Source organism: Homalodisca vitripennis, unplaced genomic scaffold (genome assembly GCF_021130785.1).
Source record: "Homalodisca vitripennis isolate AUS2020 unplaced genomic scaffold, UT_GWSS_2.1 ScUCBcl_2605;HRSCAF=7543, whole genome shotgun sequence".
Taxonomy (NCBI): domain Eukaryota; kingdom Metazoa; phylum Arthropoda; class Insecta; order Hemiptera; family Cicadellidae; genus Homalodisca; species Homalodisca vitripennis.
In genome coordinates, this window is record NW_025778723.1 from 1,075 (window position 1) to 22,826 (window position 21,752).

Consider the following 21,752-nt stretch of genomic DNA (forward strand, 5'->3'; position numbering starts at 1 on the left):
CCCCCCTTGGAAAAAACATTCCCAGACCTACTGTGCAAAGATGACTTCCCACCACTGCCTGTATCCAGCAATCAAAGGAAGCCTAGAAAAACACGCATTGCTGCGAAATTTTCTAATATGTATTTTAAATGAGGAGGTTCAAAGTCCAACTGAGGACAGATTGTCAATATTGACCTCCTCTGCTCCCGACTGATTCCCACCGTGCTTCCCGAGTCCAAATTTGTCTCCATCAACGATCTCCGCCCTTCTCAGCGCATTATCAGTTCCAACCTCCTCAAACCCAGTGACATTCAGAAAAGTTCCCAATTTGGTACCAACTTGAATGAAAATAATCTTCCTGTCTTATAACATAATTTTATACTTCACTGGTCTTTTCAGCTATATGACATATACTGCGTTATGAAATACTGTATGATTCATCACTTCAGTATTGATACGTTTTAGGTATATGTAAAATTATTTTATTCAGTTTAATGTTATATTTTTTTATATAAAATGACAACTGCAGCCTGATTTGTAGATGGATAAAAATTATACCCTAAAATGACTGTTTTTTCTCAAGAATTAAAGAAACTACATTTACCATCTATGTAATTTTAAAAAGTAATGAATTTAAAAAGTGTGTTTTTAATATTCTTTTTAGATTACATTGTTTAGGTACAAATTTACTTCTGGGTTTCATTTTGGCTTTTGAGTTTTGGTCAACTGAGTGTATTTCTATATTCATTCACGTGATCAGAATATGTTTTCTCTTGACTTATGCTTTCTTTATAATTTACATTAGTGTTTCAGTTACTCTTACACATTATTAAACTTAATAAGTGCTAAACTTTTGACTTTTTACAAAAATGTAAATAAGCTTTGTATTTTATTGTGATATTACAGAATTGTATTATTTATCTACTTAAAATGTAAATAGATATATCTGAAAATGTGAAACATGTCAAAGATGTATTTTTGTATAATGTGTATACTTAACCAATATTCTGTTTTTATAAAATATTTCAATATGAAAACATAGCACTAACATATCTTGAAAAGTTTCCAAACGTAAGAATAAACCGCTCACTTAACATTAGCGAGTAATGACAAATATTTACTTTATAACCTTGTAATCAAACTGTGATTTTACAAGGTCTGATTTATATGGAAGTAATTTAATAATGATACTGGTCATTTATTGTGATTTAGTAATTGTATGATATTTTAGATTAATATTGCAATGAAATTATTATAATATTTCAGAGTTTTAAGTTAAGAGTATTTGATTTAAGGCTTAATAAAATATCTATGCTTATTATCGAAACATGTCTTTGTAGAGGTTAGTAACAGTGAGAGTTGAGATTACGCACAATAGTTATGGTTACCATATAAATCATAACATTGAAACAGTCTTATAAATCCAATTTTAAGATGTGTCGAATACCATTCAAATTTTACAGAATTTGTTGTTTCTTTCCATTTTAGACCACTCTAAAATTGAATTAGTATGAAACCCAATTACTGTTCATTATGTATATGGAACCTTTTGTTCAAACTACAGTTAAAATTGGTTAATTGAATTGAATCCTGTTTTCTATATTTTTATCACACAGCACATGGATAATGAAAGAAAACCAAATATGTGGGATTATGTTCTTTCTTTGGCTCGTAGGCAATTTTAAAATTTTATGTGACTTTAATATGGTGGTGGCTGATCAGTAATGCTTTCAAAGTTATCTCTCTAGTAAATATTAGGTTAACTTATAAGACAGACTTGTGTTAAAGATACAAAGATCAATTAAAAGTGTGTTATATATCAATATGATCTGTTATTTTGGTCTGGTGTTCACGTACAAGATGACTGAGACTAGTTTTCCATCGCAGTTGAAACAAAGAGGTAATTGTGTTTCTTGTCACAGATTGATCCCAAGATTGTTTCCCGATTGAAATTCATCAGTGATTGATACATTTTTTTAGGAAAAAATCATGAAACACAAACATGCAGGGTCACCACTTCCATGAAAGTTTTAAAAAATTGGGCGAAGACCAGAAAGCTTAAACTGACTTTTTTTTATTTGAATTCACAAGGTGTGATTATGGCTGAATACTTACCATGTGGTTAAACCGTCAATCCTAATGCTTACTGTGAGACACTGGGGAAGCTAAAATCTAGGATTACACGAATTTGAACCAGAGTGCTCAAAATTCTTATTGCATCACAATAATCCACAACACCATTGCGCCTTCAAACATGTGGAAAGATTGAGCGCTTGGCAACGAACCCCTCTCACTCACCGTATCCAGATTTAGAACCATGTGACTTCTGGTTCATCCTACAATTAAAAAGGAACATAAAGTGAATTTGATATTATTCTGATGATGAAATTATTAAAATCACGAGTAAAAAACTGGCTCAAAGGTAAAAATGTAGAATTTTTCTCAATGGAATGCCAAAAATGATTCATTGCTGGTGTAAATAGAACTGAATGGTGTTTATATAGAAAAATAAGTGTAGATCTTTGATATGCTGTCAAGCTTAATTTTGCAGATTAGTTTTTTTTTATTGTGTCCATCCTAACCGACTTTAGGACTTTGAAAGCATAACTTATCAGCCGCCTCTTGTATTTATTTATTACATATGTTAGCTAAATGGTACTCAAATTTGTGATAATGTGTATTTTATTCTTTAAATTTTAAATTCCATATGGTGGTACAATTTGGAAATTTTCATCTTAAATCAGTCTGAATGCCTAAGCATATATTTTGGAATACTTAATAAAGAGTTTTAAAAAATTCCTATGTGCAATAAAAATTCAAGTAATGAAACTGTTTAATTTTTTATAGTTAGCTACTTGAAATCTTATCAGTATATTTTACTACTACATGGATCAAATAGCACTAGTTGCCTAATTATTAGATTATATTTACATTTTATACACAGGGATAACAAACAAGAGAGATGGTATTTTATAAATATTCTGCTTTTGGAAGGAAGAGTGGTGAATCTTGGAATAGAAGTTAGCTGTGCACTTCAGGCCCCAGATTTTTATTTCCATATTATTATTTTTCTCTGTGATTGCACAGATTATAATGTTGCAAAAAGAGTAGAATCATTGCAATAAATACATAAACAACACATGTCATGCAGGCTAGGACTCGTTACAGATATAGTGCATGTATATTCTGAAAATCGCAGCAAGAATTACTGATTTTCTGTATCTATGGGTAATGCTAATTGCTGGTTTTACGGCTTGCTTATTTTGTTGAATTGATAGTTTTTAGGTTTTCTATGGTATTTTGTATACATTGGGTTGTTATGAAAGGAAAGGGAATTATTAGTTTTGTAGTGAAGGCCTTGCTAAGTTCTTGCATCTCATCTTAAGAAAGCTGCTGGTCATCACTAAATGCACTTGTTTTTTGCTGCATGATAATAGAGTTACGGCTTACAAAATTATATTGGAGAAGTTATCCATGACATTATTACTTTTTGGTATGTAATCTAACATTTTCATAAAAAATAACTGCCTTCTTGGTGAATGTGAAATATTTCCGACACGTATAAATATTATAATATGTTGAAAGTAAATGTGTGATTGGACTTTTCATTACACATTCAACTTGTAATCAAAATTATTTAGTGTAGAGTATACGTCAGGACTATACTTTACACATTTATGTGAGTGCCACTAGGTAGCCACCATTATTTATGACAAGTGGAAACCATACAATTGCAAAAACTTCAATTTAATGTGGTCAGAATATAGTTCTTTATTTTTTTTCTGTCCTTTTTAAAAGTTTAATTTGTATCTTTTTGTCTGAATATTCAATATATTTTGTTGGTTGTAGACATAAATGTACAAGGGTCATCAGGAAAGTAAAGTCCGATTTCTTATAAAAAATAAATATCAAACAAATTTTTTTAAATCTTGCTTTATTGGATTCCTGACATCTTTCTTTATTTTTCAACATAGTTTCTATATTTTTTATAAATTTCTATGTGTCTGAATTTCGATTTAATAGAAGTCTGCCACCTATGGATAACCAATACACCAGACAGCAGTGGGTAACTGATTCTTTCACCTTTTCATCACTATTGAAGTGCCTATCTCAGATTGCACTTCTTTAGTGTTTCCCCAAACTCCTTTGGGGAACAAAACAAGGAACGTCACTCTGCGCCAAGTTTGGACTGTAAGGCAGTTGGTGGGGTGCACAAAAGGCCCTTGAGGCTTAAGTGCATGGGCAGTAGGCCGCCCTATAGAAGAAGAAGAATGCGGTTGGTCAATCTGTTTCCCAACCAAATGATCTGTTGAGATTTTGGATTTGGTTGGTACAGAGGGTTCTGGCGTTGTCATGCAACTAGAAAACTCCTGATGTCAATAGGTCACCTCGCTTATTCTGTATTGCATGCCCAAGTTTAGTCTGAGTATCCCAATAAGCGGTTCCATTTATTGAAACTCGATTAACAATATTCCATGTCTATCCCAAAACATGGCCGCCATAACCTTGCGTGTTGAGATTAATTGTTTTGCCTTGGCTTTAATCAGTGACATCGTGTGTTGCCATTTCATTTCTAGGGTTATGTAAGAAACCCATGTTTCATCATCTGTGGCAATATTCTCTAAAAATATATTGCCTTCCTCATGAAATCAGACCAAAAACCCAAGAGAACAACCTATTCTCAGGTTGTGTTCATCAGTAAGCAGCCTGGGAACCCAGTGTGAGCACAGTTTGCTAAATTTCAAATGTTCAGAGACAATTTTGTTGGCAATGTTGTTTTACTTACCGTGGGAAATCTCAATGCTAATGATGAAATGGTAAATCACTGATCTTCATAATCTTTTCATCAAAAACATTGGCTAAATCTTTCGTGATCACTGATGGCCACTCAGATTGCAGTTCATCATAGGCATTTTCCTGTCCATTTTTGAAATCTCTCACCCACTTCCACACTTTGTTGTCACTCATTGTATTAATATCTGCCTATGAATATCCTAAATGGACCTTACTTTCTGGATGACCCTTGTATTACATTTCACATATTTGCCATAATTGGAACTGGAAGAAGTAAAATTCTTTAAGAACAAAAAGTGGTGTAGACAAATTAAAAAATGACTTTATAAAAATGTAATCAAAATATTTAACACTATTTGTACTCATTAATTGTTGTTCAAAGCATGGTTTTTTTTAATGAAAATTTCTATTACTGGACATATATTTTCATATACAAAAATTTTCTCTTATACTATGAATATGATGGATTACAAGCGGAGTAGACAGACATTCATTGGTCTGACACGCTCTATAACCTGACCTCATCGGCAGCAATATATCTCATGGAGGCGAGAGGGAGAGAGAGAGAGCCAGTCTTGAAGTGGTGAGGGTGAGGATTGGAGTGGGTTCATCATCACCGGCAGTTGTGAGTAATGTTTACAGGATTACACAACAGACTATTTATGATATTTTGAAAAATAAAGATAGGATTTTAAAATTTATAAAAGTCATTGCAACTAATACTGGATACAAGGAGAAAATCCAAAAGTAGAAGCTGTTTACGCTTGTTTTAATTAATAAAGGGACACCACGCACCCATTTATAGTACTCTCTTAAGGAAAAGACTACTTTGTTTTTTTTTTTTTTTTCAAACCATTTTAGCACGTTTTAGTCTGTTTTTTTCCCCCCTTCGGGCGGCCTACTGCCATGCACTTAAGCCTCAAGGGCTTTTTGCGCACCCCGGAAACACACCATAAGGCCCACCAGTCTACAACTTCAGCAGTTCCACAAACCGCCGAAAACAACCTATCAAGTCCTCCTGGGAAAATTCACCACCCCTATCCAAACTACAAAAAAAAAAAAAGGAAAAGACTACATTGTTTGTTTTTCAAACCATTTTAGCACGTTTTAGTCTTACCTAATAGGTTGTTTAACAATTTTATAATGATACTTCAGTAATCCATAATTTTCTATAATCCAACAGAGTTCTAGTCCCGTATGTATCATATTATTGAGATCCTATTGTAGATCTTGAAATGGCTTAACCTATAGAGTGTTTATGACTGAATGAATAGTCTCAAAACAGCCATCACAGAACAGTTCCATGATGATTAAAATTATTTTGTAACACTTAATCCTACCTTATATTAATAGTATTTATACAAAGAATAATTCAAAACTATTGTACACTACATATATGCAGTGCTTGATTTCTAGAACTAGAGGTGGCAGAAGTGTAACCTCCCAGGGACCTAGGAGTATGGAAAAGAAATTAGGATATAAGACCATCCCGAATTATCTTTATAGTATGATACTATGAAGTCTTGTGATTTGAGAAATTAAAAACAATATTAATATTGATCAAATGAAAAAACTCAGGGTTGTTTGTGAATGCCAAAATTTGTGGATGTGTTAGGTGAGATTTATTGTGTTATTAAAGTTTTAAGGCTTTATAACAATATTATTTCCTGTGCAATATTCTTAAAAAATTTACTTAACCATAAAAGGGCATATTTAATATATATATATATATATATTGATAACAATTTATGTACTTCAGCTAGGCTTCAAAACCTTACGGTTTTATTTTCTTGTCACTGTCTTATCCCTGGTCTAATAACTCGAAACCTGCAAGGGTTGTATAAATCATCATCCACAGTTGTTACAGCAGTGTCCCATTCCAACTGGGTCAAAAAAGGAATTGATTAGTTTGGAATACCATTCCTCGTGAAAGTATCTGTGGAATGATCTAAGCACTCTACATTTCAACAGGTAGTTTTGAACTTATGGATAATCCAAATGTTACTGCCTCAACTGCATGGGTGAATGCTACTCAACTATGTTTGGTTTGTTCATATTTTAGCTAATAATTGTTTTCTGACAAGAGTATGGGCAACAAATAGACAAGACATATTCATAGAGAACAGTACATTGTGTCAAACAAGAGTGTACACATTACATTTTAGTTTAGTTTTTTTTTTCTGTGTAGAAAAAATTTATCTTGTAGCCAATGGGTTTTTTTTTTTTTTTTTTTTCCTTCTGAGGGAAGAGGACACTTTGTCCCCGCACTTAGTCCTAAAAGGACCTTTGCGCCTCCCTTATTTTTATTTGTGCCCTCAAAAACCGAGGCTTTTGCAAAAACCAATCAGATTTAAGGGCTCCTGTTCTTTGATGTCCTTGGGGCTGAGGAGGTATGCTCCCAGGTATCTTTTCCTAGTCTCTACGATGGCAGGACAATCCAACCAAATGTGCTCCGCTGACTCCTCCACCTCTCCACAGAGTCTACATTCGCTGCTCCGACTAAGGCCTACCTTCAAAAGGTGCTTTCTCAGAGGGCCATGTCCTGTCAACATTCCTAATATCAGTCTTATATCCTCCTTATTCTGGTCTAGGAGAGCTGTCCATCCTTTTGCATAAGGAGAGATAAACATTTTGGATATTCTTAAACCCGAGGCTCTGCTCCAATTCTTATATCTTGTCCTCTTTTCCCAATCTTTAACCAGAGCTTTAATGCTGGAGAAGGATATTCCACATCCTGGCTCTGGCCCCACCAATATGGATTCCGCTCCCTTTTTGGCGAGGATGTCCGCTTTTTCGTTTCCATGAATTCCTTCATGACCCGGCACCCATCCGAGTGTTACTCTATTACTTTGTTGCTAGCTCTGCTAGGGCCTTCCTGCATTCCCAGACCGCTTTCGAATCAATCGAACAGGTATCCAGTGCCTTCAGTGCAGCCTGACTATCAGAGAGTATAAGGTATGATAATCCTTTAGTCCCCAACTGTGTGAGTCTTCTAGAACATGAATCTATTGCCATGACCTCCGCCTGAAAAACTGAGGCATGTCTTCCCAGGGGCACAGCCATGTCAACTCCAGGTCCATGTATTCCATATCCTGCCCTTGAGTCTAGGACGTGAACCATCGGTGTAAAACTTCAGGACTCCTTTTTTTGGGTAGGCCTCCCTTTTAATCCATTCCTCCCTACTTCCGATAGAGACCGTGTATGGTTTTTTCAAAGGAGTATTTCTTAACCATAGTATCAGATACTTTGGTTAGCATTTCAGCCTCAGGGAAATTTTCCAATATCTTCATATGGCCTTCTAGGGAGGTAACATTTATTACCTTTGTCCCTAGAAGCTTCATTGCGCTCATCGCAGCTGTTCTCATCACTTCCTGGCCAAGAGGAGTATAACCCAGAACCGCTTCCATTGCTAGTGTTGGGCAGGAGCTCATTGCTCCCGTGATGCTTAAGCAAGCTAACCTCTGAAGACTCTGTAGCCTTTTTGCAGCTGTTGTTTGTTCGACCTTCGGCCACCATACTAAAGCAGCATATGTGACCATTGGTTTCACTATGGTTTCGTAAATCCAATAAATCATTTTGGGTTTAAGTCCCCATTTAAATCCAAAGAGTCTCTTACAGGCCCCAAGGGCCATTATTGCTTTGGATATCTTGTTTCTAATATGGGAGTTCCAAGTGAGCTTCTCATCCAAGATTAAACCCAGATACTTCACTTCTTTTGTTTGGTTTATGCTGATTCCCTCCAGGACCGGTTTAGCTAGCTGGAATTTCCTTTTCCTGGTAAAGGTAATCATGTTTGTTTTTGATGGGTTGATCCGCAGACCTTCCCCATGACACCAGTTGCTTATGAAGTTCAGTTCTGTTTGTAATTGGCGTTCCAGCCTGCCAGTGTTTTTCCCTTTAATCATAAGCACTAGGTCATCCGCATAACATAGTAGCCTTATCCCCCTCTTCTCTGCTTTTCTTAGGAGATCATCCACTACCATCGCCCACAGGAGAGGAGACAAGACTCCCCCCTGGGGGCAGCCTCTTTGGGCCGTGATCGCAGCCGATTCGTCCCCGTACTTGGCTTTCACCTGTCTGCTTTTTAGGAGGGCTACTATCCATTTGACTACGTCTGAGGAAACTCCAAAACGTTCCATCGCAGTCTTCATGGATTGATATGCTACTCGGTCGAAAGCTCCTTCAATGTCCATGAAGACGCTGACTAGGGCTTCCTTTTTTTTCGAAGGTATTCTCCACCTCTCTCACTAAACTGTGGAGAGCAGTGGTGGTTGATTTTCCTTCTATGTATGCGTGTTGTGTGGGACTAAGTGGGTGTTCCAGTAATATTGCGTCCCTTATGTGTCTATTTATTATTTTTTCCATAGTTTTCACCATGAAGGAGGTTAGGCTTATGGGTCTATACGAACTGGGTTTTGTTGGATCCCTGTCATTTTTTCCGCAAGAACACCACTAGTGCTATCCTCCAATTCTTTGGTATATATCCTAGGGCGAAACTGCTTCTAAATAGAATGCTAAGGGTATTTAGTAGAATGTCCAGCCCCTCTTGAAGCAGGGCTGGAAAAACTCCATCCGCCCCAGGAGATTTAAACGGCTTGAACGATCTTATCGCCCATTTAATTCTTTCGTGTGTGAATAGTCTGTTAGACACCTGTCTGGCTTTTGCCACCTCCCGACTGGATCCCCCCCCATATAGAGAATAAGTATCCTCATTACGAGTTAGTTGACCCCCCGGGAAGTGTGTCTCCAGAAGTAGTTCTAAGGTCTCCTTCCTGTTCATTGTTAGGTCACCGTTGTCCTTTACTAGAGTCCCCATAGGATTTGTATGCTCCGTTTGGAGAGTTTTTTGAAGCCTGGATGCCTCGGGAAGACTGTTGATATTTTTACAGAAATTCCTCCAGGTTCTTCTTTTATTTGTTCTTAGTTCTTTCTTATATTCATTTTGGGCCTGTAGATAAGGGAGCCAGTCGTCTGTCCTTTTTGCCCATTTTAATAATTTCCTCGTTTTGTTTCTTAATGTTTCCAACCTCCCAGTCCACCACGGCACATCCCTCTTCAACCGGTTTTGCCTGGGAGGACAGTTTTTCTCGTAGGCCTTTATTATAGCTTGCTCTACTATTTGTGCAGACCTTTCTAATTCAAATTCATTTCTCTGCAAGGGTCCTATTTCTTCCAACTCTTCTGCCAGGGACTCTCTGTAACCTCTCCAGTTGGTCGATTTAGGAACCCTGTGGGTCACGTATCTTTCCCCTGTCTCCTCTATGTCGAACCTAATTGGACAGTGGTCCGATAGTGAGGCCTCCTTGGAGACGTGCCACCTTACTATATTTATGTTTTTTAGTCCTGTAGATAGTGTTATGTCCAGGACTTCTTTCCTATTTCTAGTTATAAAGGTTGGGCTTGACCCTCTATTCTCTAACACTAGATCATTGCTGAACATAAACTGTAGAAGTTCCTCACCTCTCTTGTTTGTGTTCGTACTTCCCCAATACGTGTGGTGAGCATTGCAGTCGCAGCTGAGAATGAGGGCCGAGCCTCTGTCTCTGCAGCTCTGCAATAGTCTTTCTAGTTCTTTTGGTGGGCAGCTTGTTGACGGGTTGGGGAAGTAAGCTGAGGCTATAGTAACCTCTCTGTCCCCTTGCAGTGAAGTCACCTTCACTGTAGCCGCCACCAGATCCCTTGTTATTAGATCTGTAATCGGAAAGACTGTTATTAGTTTTGAAGTTAGAATACAAGTTCTTGGGTTTTCAATTGTTCGATCATAAATGAGATTACCTACCTGAGTTGTCAGTCCTCTGATGCAACCTCTATAGATCCAAGGCTCCTGGATTAGGGCGATATCCAGGCCTGTTGAGATAAACCTTCTTCCCAAGATGTCAGTTGCGCCCTTTGCATGGTGTAGGTTTATCTGTATTAGGCGCATACTTACGCCTTCTTCCCACCTCCCCCAGGTGGTCCATCCCCGTCTCTTCTTCTGGATTGCTTGGAGACTTTATCCCCTTTTCTTCCTCGAGCCGAGACGGATGGTCCTTTGAGTGAAGGTCCCTTCTTCAAGAAGAGAGAACAGGTGGGTCTTTCTTCTTCGACCGCTGCTCTGGCTTGTGGAGTAGACCTTTTAGGTAAGGTATGTACAGATTGCTCTGACACCTTCGTGGCCTCCTCCACTTCCATCTCTTCAGCGGTCATTTTTTCTGTGGTGACCGTCTCAGATTTCTCTGTAGTCCCCTCTTCCCTTGTGGGTTGTTCTATGTTTTCTTGATGTTTTTTCTTCAGTCTAAGCTGAACTTTCCCAAACTTGTAGCCGATCCATGGACCTTCCTTCTCAAGTTTGTTCGCTGTAGCGCAGTCGACTGCCAGGGTGAGTAGGACAGACTTCCCCTCGTCGCTTCTCCGCAGAACATTCCATTCTCCGACAGATAGCTCTTTGTTTTGTCCTTTTAAGAGCTTCATTATCTTTTCGGTTGTGTCAAGTATGCTGTCAGGAAGATAGACAGTCGCGATTCTCGCACGAGGGATTTCTTCCTCTGGTACTATCCTTAGACTGGCCTCTTCCCAAGGCTTTAGGGAGTCTTGCTTTCCTTTAAGCCATTCTGCTGTTTCAGTGTTTTCGCAGGTGAAGATTAGAACCCCTTGTCTCCTGTTGATACCGTAGAATCTTGGAGAGTAGGGACCCTCCTGTTCCTCCACGATAGCTTCCAGGATGAAGCTCTGGATCTTCTCCATCTGTTCGGTTCGTTGTGAGTAGTGTCTCGGGAAAATTGGAGTGCAAGACCCCTACCCTTATACCAGCTACCGCTTGTTTGTATGAAGGTTTCTGGGGTTGTCCAGATTGCTCCTTGCGTTCCCCTTGATTTCCTTCGTTCTTTGTTTTCTTCCTCTGATGGGCCTCCGGAGTGGATCCATCAGAGTGAGGTCTTTTCGGTTTCTTTCCCTCTTTTTGTTTGTTCAGTTTCTTATTTCTTTCTTCTGGGATTGGTTTTAAGGCCAATTCCCTGGCTTCTTCTTGGGAGTACCCTCTTTTTCGGAACCAGACCATGCGTTTCCTGGCGGCTCCACATAACTTAGGCAGTGCTGGGAGCTGTCTCTCGACTTTTGCTCCCTCTTCCTTCTGGTGATCGCCCTCCAGTATCGCATCTTCTTCATCTGTTTCGACTCTGACCGAGTCGGAGGCTATTGGACTTCTACTAGGAAGTCCGCCTGTTTTTTGGGTTTGGTCAGGATTGCTAGGGTCAGAGCCCATCATCAATCCCTCTGTGTTTCGTGAATTTTCATCCACTTTTTGAGTGCTACAAGAGCTCTCTGGTTTTGTTTGTTTTTCTGTAAATTCTGTACTCATTGTGTTCCCACGAGTAGCGGAGATCTAAAGGTCACCCCAAGCATTGTCCCGCTCTACTTGGGGAAGGCTAGGTTTAAACTGGAGGTCGCCAGGTATCCAGAGTTCGCATATTTACGACCAAGCTCTCCCTTGATCACGCAGCCCTCGGCATATGCTGTTCCACCTTGGCTTGGATTAACAGAAGGAAAATTAGAATTAGAATAGCTTAAGATAGATTGTTGGGAAGATTACCCGACAGGTGAGAGTAGTGGGAAAAGAAAGTTAAAAATTTGGATAGTTCAACAGAAAGCCCGCCAGATCAGCTCAGCCTGATCGGAATTATAAAAGAAGACAAGATTTGGATCAGGCAGTTCCCAGGTGCACGCGCACGAAAAGTACAGCACTCAAGAAGAGAGAAGGTGGCTGTGCGTGTGCTTCGTGGACGCTCTGGCTTGGCACATGTGTTGGGGTATGAAGACCCCGCCACTTCGCACCCAGCCAATGGGTTAGTTTTGTCTTGAAGTGCTGTTGTAGCTCCTTTTAGAGTTTCTTCGGAAGGTGGCTCAAGTAGAGTGCACCTTTATAGGATGGCTTTTTAATAAGCCGAGGTAATGAGGTCGCAGAGTAAAGTTTAAAGCATTCTGGGTATTGTGATGATGCATGTCTCAGTGTCTTGAAGCTGTAGTAGCGCATTAGTCTTGTGCAATGGTGAGATATCACTGTGTTCAGCTGCAGTGAAGGTGTTAAAGGCATCTCTTGGGAACTAAGATCTGATAGGCAACTAATTAATCTCTTTTGTTGTATGAGGACTTGCCCAGTATGGTGTTAGTTGTCCCCCTCCCATGCCACTATACAATATTTGAGATGAGACTTGAATAGGGCGAAGTAGGCAGTTTTAGTTGTTTCTATGCTAGAGGATGTTTTGCGTTTAAGGGAGTCTATTATTTTTTGTCAGTATGAGTTACTGAGGAGAAATAGATTTCATAGTTTGAAGTTGGAGAGTTGGCTGTATGTGAAGAATTTGTGTTAATGTTGCTGGCTTGGAGAGTTATTCAGCTGCTGTGGCAAAAAAGTTGTTGAAACAGTTTGCTACTTCTGATGGTTCTTTTATTATCTTGTTGTTTATTTCATTCTTCTTTATCCTCAGCTTTACCTTAGCGTAATGTTTTCCCTAGTCCTTGTACATATGCATCTTTTAAAACTCTGTGCACTCAGAATCCCAGTGTGTGATTTATTTGTGACTAATGCAGGCAGGTTTCGTCTAATGTTGATTGGAGGATTTTGTGAAAGTTGCTATAAGTTTGGTCAACTTCTGCAGAAATTACTGTATTCCAGTTTGGTTCTTCAGGCTTTTTTTAATAGATTTATGGTTTATGATTTTGCACACTAATTTATGTTTGTTAGTTTATTTTTCTGTAATGGTCTGAGCTTGAGCTGTAATAAGTTCTTTCCACTTGTTATTGTACTAGCTGTGAGGTTGTCATTATTTATGTCACCCATGAGAACTATCTTCCTCTTTGTCCGCAGCACAATTTCAAGTTGGTCTGATAAAATGCAATTACAGGGTTCATGTGTGCATTTGGTCGGCTATACAAGGTGTAGCTAGAAATTAACCAGATTAATATTGGTGATGGTACCACAGAACGAAAGCAATAAGACTGAGTATTGTAAGGCTGATCACGTGAATCACCCTCCCACTTCTCCTCTAGTTTCATTTGATTCTCATACTTATTCCGCTCATAGCACCAATTAACCTTTTGTCTTTGCATCGGAAACATGTTGAGTATCCAGAAAGAACAGCGTGTGAAAATCTAATTCCTTTTCAAACTTAGAAAATCTGCAAGTGAAACATTTTTAATGTTACAAGTGTATGATGACAACTGTTTATCATGAACACAAGTGTTAAAAAAGTGTTTTAAATTATTTAATGACACAATCAAAATTCAAGTCCATGTATATTGTGCTTTTAATACCAAAGGTATTGTGCACATTGATTGGGTACCAGAGGGGGAGACAGTGAATCAGAATTACTACATTAACGTCCTAACTACCCTACGTGAGCGTGTACGAAGAAAACAATGATTGATGGAAAAACAAGTCATGAATCCTTCACCAGGACAATGCTTCGGCAGTGAAGACGTTTTTGGCCAAACACAACATCCCCTTTCAAATCGTTCATCCTACTCACTTGACGTGGCTCCTTGTGATTTTTTTCGCCTTAAAGTCAAGCCAGCTTTGAAAGAACGAGATTTGAGACTGTTGAAGCAGTAAAAGAAAATGCGGCAAAAGTTATGGACAGGGTTATGGAAAATATCTGCAGCACTGTTACACACAGTGGCAAATTCACATGGAGCGGTGTAGAGAATGAGGAGGGGCAAATTGTAAATATATGTAAGTAAACTTTGTTTTCAGCCTCAATCCAGTTATTTTCTAGCTACACCATATGTTAGTTCCAATCCCACTTGTGCTGGCTAGTTTTATTAGTTTTTTTTTTTTTTTTTTGAGTACCTAGTACACCTCCTTTTAGGTGGTTTTTCTTGTGACACCACCAATGAGAGACCCTTCTACACGCGTATTATCTAGATTCTCTTCATCAACACCATGTTCTGATACTATTATTAAATCTGGTGAATGGTAGCTTAAATAATAAGCGAGTCTGACCAATTTATTGCGAAGCCAGTTTCTATTTTGATGTATTAAGGTAATGTTGTAGAGTTCAGAGTTTCTATGGGGTTTTTTGCCATGTTTCTTGCTTTTTGACATTTGAGTTGAGATTAGTGCAGAATGTTTGGCTTTATGTTTTTTATGGGAAACTGGGTTGTGACTGAAGATGGGATTGTATGGCTTCTCCAGTATGGACATTATGTGCTATGATAGAATTTTCAGTAGTCAGTAGATAGTTATTTTCTATTAATCTAATTGGTTTAGCTTAGATATCTGCTGAGAAATTAGCTAGGTCCTCTAGAGTAACACGGTTTGCTTTTTTATCCAGCCACTTATTCTGTTATTTATGTCTGGCATTATACAGAGGAAAGTTTTAGCGTGTCTTGTTATTGCAACCAGGCAGTGGGGCAATGTGTTGTGTCTTCCATGTCTTGGAAGTATTGATTACTACGTTTTCTGCTTTCCTGTCATGTTATTCATGAATAGTTGATATTTTGAAGTCCAGATTTATTACTTCATATTTTTCCGATTGTCTAAATAGAAGACATGTCCTTGTCAAGTCGTTGTTTAAGGTCATTGGAAGGTAATAAAATTTTTCCGGACATTTGCCATCGTTCAGTGACATAAAAAATCAGTAACACTTCGCTTCGTGATCTGCAATCTGATCTCTTCTTCAGGTAAAGAGTATCTTCATTAGAGCTGTGTAAGATTTGTAGGCTTAGTTCTCTTTCATTCTGACTTGTTGTCTTCATTCCATGACTCTATTACATGCATAGAAGGGCTGTGGTAGTTCTTGTCCATCTGTAGGATGTACCAAGTACTTGATGAAATGGTTGCTATTTCTTAGATTTTGTAATATTTGACTTTGTGTTCTGCTATTCTATTAATGTATGGAATTTGATTGGTGTCGGCGACAACAGGAGGACAAGAAGAAGGCGACATTGGGATATTCAGTGATGAGTTAGTTGCCTTGTATAAGTTGTCCATGTAATACAGAGTTGTCACTTTACTCGTGGTATGCAACATGATGTTGGTCAGACTGTAGCACAGGGGCCTAAGTTTGACACTAAAGAACTATGCCTTATGGTATGTAAACGAGGTGATGGATTATCTACGAGCTATTGAGACTCAGTTGGTACGTGAACCTCCTGTTTTAAGTGAGTTGCTGATATTTAGATATTCAGTTATTAAGGTCTACTCTGTCTCAAGGCCAGTAACATCATCTTGTTGAGTATGATCACTTGATCCATCTCAGATAGTGGAGGAGTTGAGACCCAAAAATCTCATTTGCATGATGGGACAGGGATATATGAACTTCGGTGTGCGACATAAAAAGACCACCAGAGTTGTAAGGGCTGTATGGAGTAAGAAATCTGGTGACCTGTGGAAACCGGTTGTGTTTATCAGTGTTTAGTAACGTGAGTGGTACCAGTGATCATTTTATCATTCCTTTGATTTCCATTTGTATTTATGTTGATGGAAATGTAAAAAAATTGGACGTTTTAATTTTTTTTAGACAACCTTGCAGACATGAAGTTATTATTTTTTTCATTAATTTGTCTAAAAGTAAAAATAAAATATTTAGTTCTGAAGTAAACTTATTTAATACGGCCCAATTTCGCACAGGATCTAAAGAGACACTACTTTGTCCTTAAGTTTCCTCTTCAAGATCTTTAATATAAAATGATACAACACAAATTGGGGCTTGGATAAAAACATTATTTACAAAACAAAAACACATTCAAAGTTATCAATAGTTAACCAAAATATTATATCAAAGACTTAATTTACACTTGGTGTAAATTAGATTGGGAATACAGGGTTCCACTCTTGTCAAGTGACTCTAGTCCATTATCTAACTTCAGTGAAGTGGTAGGAATAAGAAAAAGCATGTTGAATTGTTTTAGTCTTAGTGTGTTGATAATGTTTATAGTTTTATTATGGATGTGCTAAGGAATAGAACATGTGCATGTATATTATTTGCATTGTTTTTTTTCTGTATTGTTAAAAAAAGTTTTAGGAGTGGAATTGTGAAAGTTATATTTTGAGTATAAATTTGGTGTAATGTAATTATATGTGGTACTAAAATTTTGACTGCCAGGATAAAATTAAAACCTTAAAAAATTCACTAAGTTTTATATAATGAAATTTATTTGTATGTGCATTACAATCCTAAGCAAATTTTAAACCTCTCATCATGAGGGCTCAAGTCCACAGAGCCACATCCTTATCAGACAATGAGAAGTTCATCTAGTTTAGTGGGCGTATTTGCAACGGATATTGTCACTTGACAATCAAAAGTTTAATAGATTTTATTTATTGGAACGTAGTTATAAAAACTTATAAAGCTTAATGACTTAATGAAAAGTTTGTTATTTTTTGTCTAAAAAATATGCTTGTTATAAGTGTTGTATAATATTGTTGCTATTAAGTTTTAAGAATATTGGTTCACTAAGTTTAATTATTTTAAATAACTCAAGAAGCATTTTTTTAATGCTATTTTTACGTTATATTTTAGAATGTTTTTCATATATATGATAACTATTTTGTCACACTTTGGACAGTTATCTTTGTTTAACAGAATGTGAAAAATGATTGTACCAATTATAATTTTGTTGTTTTCAATGGTTTAAGTGCATTATAGAGAGCTGGAACTAAATCTTTGTATTGTAACTAAATTTCACATTTATATTTCACTGTCAACTCACACTCTCCACCTTGAGCTAGTTGAGTGGGGTACATATTTTTAATTTTTAAAGATTTTAGACACAGCTCTTTACGACAACTTACCTGAAGATGGAAAAATATAAAACAAATATAGCAGCTAGCCCTAATAATGTTTTCTGTTCTGGAGGAGTTATTTTAAAAGTCTATGATTCTGAAATCACAAAAAATAACCCAATTAAAACCTGATTGCATCACTTTAAACTGACACTCATTCAAAATTTACATGCAATATTTCTTGATCTATGTAAATTGAAATATATCGGAAAATATGGTACATTAAAATTTCCCATACATTTGCTACTAATAAAAATTATTTTTTTACAAGGGCTATCCAGAAAGCTGTAGCTGCTAGGAGCGGCCATTTTGATGTCAGGGCATTTCAGTGGTTATCCAGCCGTGCTAGTGAGAGGTTACTGTTGCTCCTTATTGTTGTGAAATAGCAGTTTGATTGAAATTTGTGACGCAATTGAAAATCCTACGAGTTGTAAAGTCCAGTCTGTAATACGGTTCTTGTTGGCTAAGCACAATGAGCCAATTGAGATTTATCACTTACTCTGAAGTTTATGGGGACAGTGTGATTGCTAAAGATGGAGTGTGTCAGTCATGCATTAGATTTAAAAATGGCCAACTAATGTGCACGATGATAATTGGCTTATAACTTGTAAAGGATGTGTTTTTACAAAAGTCACATTTTGTGCCTTTTTTATATAGATCAAATATTCTAAAATTTAAGTCTGACCTCAGATCTGAAGGTCCAATAGTTCCAGAGATATTGGACTCCAAAAAGATCAAAATTTATATTTTAGTTATCTTTTGGATAGTATATTGACTGTGATTTTGCTTATAGTTATTTTGATTAAGTCTATTCTTTTTTTTAAAGTTTGTTATTGATGATCAATTTAAAAGGGTAACTGGTGTTACAATTTGATTTGAACTTCCAATTTTAGTTTATTGGTGTTAGTCTTGTAGAAGAATAGCTAATTATTTATATGTTTATTTTGTAATAATTTGGAGTTGTTAATTGTCATATAAGAATGTTAATACAGGTTCCTTATACAATACGTAACTCTAAACAATTTCACACAATTCCAAAATATATATTCCTTATATATAAGTCTTAATAAACATATGAAGATTTATAATAATGACACAACTTACTAAAAAATATATTTTACTTCATTATCCCCTGATCGATTTTGAAGACTAAGGTTTAGCTGAAGTTTACTCAAAATTGTTGTCCTACCACAATTGAACATGGTAGGGATGGTGTACACGGCAGTCTTGGTATAATGTAGTCATAGTGATCTTCCAATTTGTATTGAAGTGAAGTTTGGGGTTCTAACTGTATCAGATTTAATATATATTTGTAGTTTTTAATTTTAATAAAACTACTGTTTATATATTTTTTTCCTTTTTCTGCTTACCTCATGACTCCTCTCAGCTTAAAATAATTATAAGCCTATGTTTTTACTTCCAATTACAAAATGTGCGTTGTATAATTCCTTCATCTGATTAATAGTTATAAATTCAATGTTAAATTTATTTGATCAGCTTCTTATCTTCAACTATAAATTACATTTTGTCATCTAATTTTAAGCTAGTATCAGGACTGCATTTAGATAATGCACGGATAACACACACATCATGCTCCCCTGATTCAGTCCTACCCTTGGATAATACAGGGTCAATAAAATACGGGACTCTCCAATTCTCACTAATTTCCATGTTACAATTTAGTAAAGGACTGTGTCATTTAATTAAAATGCAGTTATTTACAAAGTAGCACTGTGGTTTTTAATTGTTAAATAAGAACTCAATTGAGCATTATGACTGCTGCAGTCCATGTGTTAAGCTACAGTACAAAACTCTCTAGCGCTGCAATAACACACACATGTAGTTAACACAATAGAATGCACACTATGGCATCTACTACAGTCAATGTAATAACTTCTGTACAAATAACTGGTTAGCTATAATACATGTAGTTAGCACGGTAGTGCACTATGACATCTGCCACAGTCGATGTGTTAAACTGCTGTGCAATAACTGTCTAGCTATAATACATGTAGTAAACACCATAGCATTTGCACCATATCTGCCGCAGTAAACATGTTAGTACTGATGCAAACATCAGGTTTTTAACATGCAGTGCCACTGCGTGCAAAACACCCTTCCCATTTTGATGTCAGTTCAGACCTGAAAGTAAAAAGAAGACGTGCTTTTTCTTTGCTTACAAAACTGCATCGTTAATAAGAGAAGATTTTGGGTCATCCAGTTACTGATTTAAGACTTACTAGAGATAGTTTTAGTTTAGTTGTGTGCTTCGGGCTTGAAACTCCATACAATAACTCTCTAGCTATAATACAAGTATTTAATGTACCCCAACCATTTCCTAAATGTGCAATAATGGTCACTATTAATGTCACATCTTACCCAGCACAGATCACTTCTGGCCGATTTATACCTTGCAGTTGAACCTACCACTGGGCACAGCAAAAACTGATGTGTTACTTAAATCTGGGCAATTTATGGATGTCCAGGAGCGGTACATCACTAAACGTAAATGTTGAGATTCTGGAGTTCAAGGGCAATTCGATAGGTATAATCTACTGCGGGAGATGACTGTTTGAGTTGGTGGGGTTTGTTCCCTAACCTCACCTCAGAGGTTCTTGCTAGCCTCAACAAGGGTGTGCCACCCCCTGCCTACTTTGACTGGAGAGGCTAGTTCAGAGCTGGCCTCCCCTTCTTCCGGGGAGACATGACTTTGAGATTTAGTGCCCTAATTCTTCCTCATGGATCTCGCCTAATTCTTCCTCATGGATCTCTATAGGAGGCGGCCCCTACTCCATAACCTTACCCATCCTGAATATCCTGTCACTCTGGAAGTAGCGCTAAGTTTCTTAAAGGACTGAGTGCAATTTATAATCTTCTTGTCCTAAGAGAACAAAAAAAAGTCACATCTTTATACACTAACAGATCACGGTAAAGGAATTGAAGCTGTAACATGTCTTAAGCAAAGACAAATTACAAAACCTAGTACTTCATTTATTACAAAACTAATGCATTCTTTGTTTACATTGAATTTCCTCTGTTTTTAAGATAAATTTTATCTACAAAATGTACAGCCATGGGGGCTCGTATGACTCTGACATATGCCAACCTTTTTATGGGAAAACTAGAAACGGATTTTCTCATCAACAAAATTATAAACTTGTGTTTTAAAAACGTTTAATTTATAACATTGTTTTAAATTGGATACATCAGATGAAATAACTCAGAAAAAAATACATTGATGATGTAATGAATCCAGGCAGACTTTATGAGCATAGTCAAACCAATATATTCCATAATATGTACAAGGTACGAAGAAGAGGGTCACTTCAATAAAACTTAATACTAAAATTAATTTTAATATATAAATTTTTTTAACGGTAACATTAATTTATTTAAATGTACCATAACTTAAATGTTAACAAATTGTTTTCAATTCTTTAAATTAATTAATTAGTTTTTATAACTAAAACATTCCTTAAAACAATACAGAGACAACTTGGTTAAATAATCCTTTACTTCTTTTTTTTAATTTAACATCTGTTTCAGTTATAAATTTTGTTAGTAGATGACATCCTCTTTAAAAAAACTTAGCAGTTCATTGTATGCCATGAGGAGAATAGCAGAATCTGCAAGTTTTTTGAGAGCTATATGACCTATGGAATTACCTTATGGGGGGGGAGGGATCGTTTTGCGCCAAATTAGAAAGGGTTTTACTTGTCCCCAAAAATTCAAAATTGGCTGGATTGAGGATACGTGTTAGCTGCAGGAAGACCTTTCAAGATGTGGAAATTTGGACAGTGGTTTCTCACTACATGTTGGCAGTGATTTTGTCTGCTTGTACAAATGGATTTCAAACAACTGCAATCTTCTACTTAAACTCGCGTCATCGTAAGTTAAGAAACCAGCATATGCCGGTGCCAAGTCCTGCAAACTTCTCCCAGATGAGTTGAAGAGTCGGAATAACCATTAACTCAGACTCCAAATGAAAAGATGAGTTTTTTCAACAACTACTCTACACAGTGGATGTGTTCTTGTTGTGGATAAACTTTGACAGATATATTTAATTGTAACAATGTAACTTTGATCTTATAAAAATGTAATGTTTTCTATTCCTCCCTTTTACCTCTCTTTAGTATAGGATCAAACAATTTTTTTACATCAATTATTGAATCTAAAATGTCTAATCCGTATGCTGTAAAAATGCCAAGTTCAGAAAAAA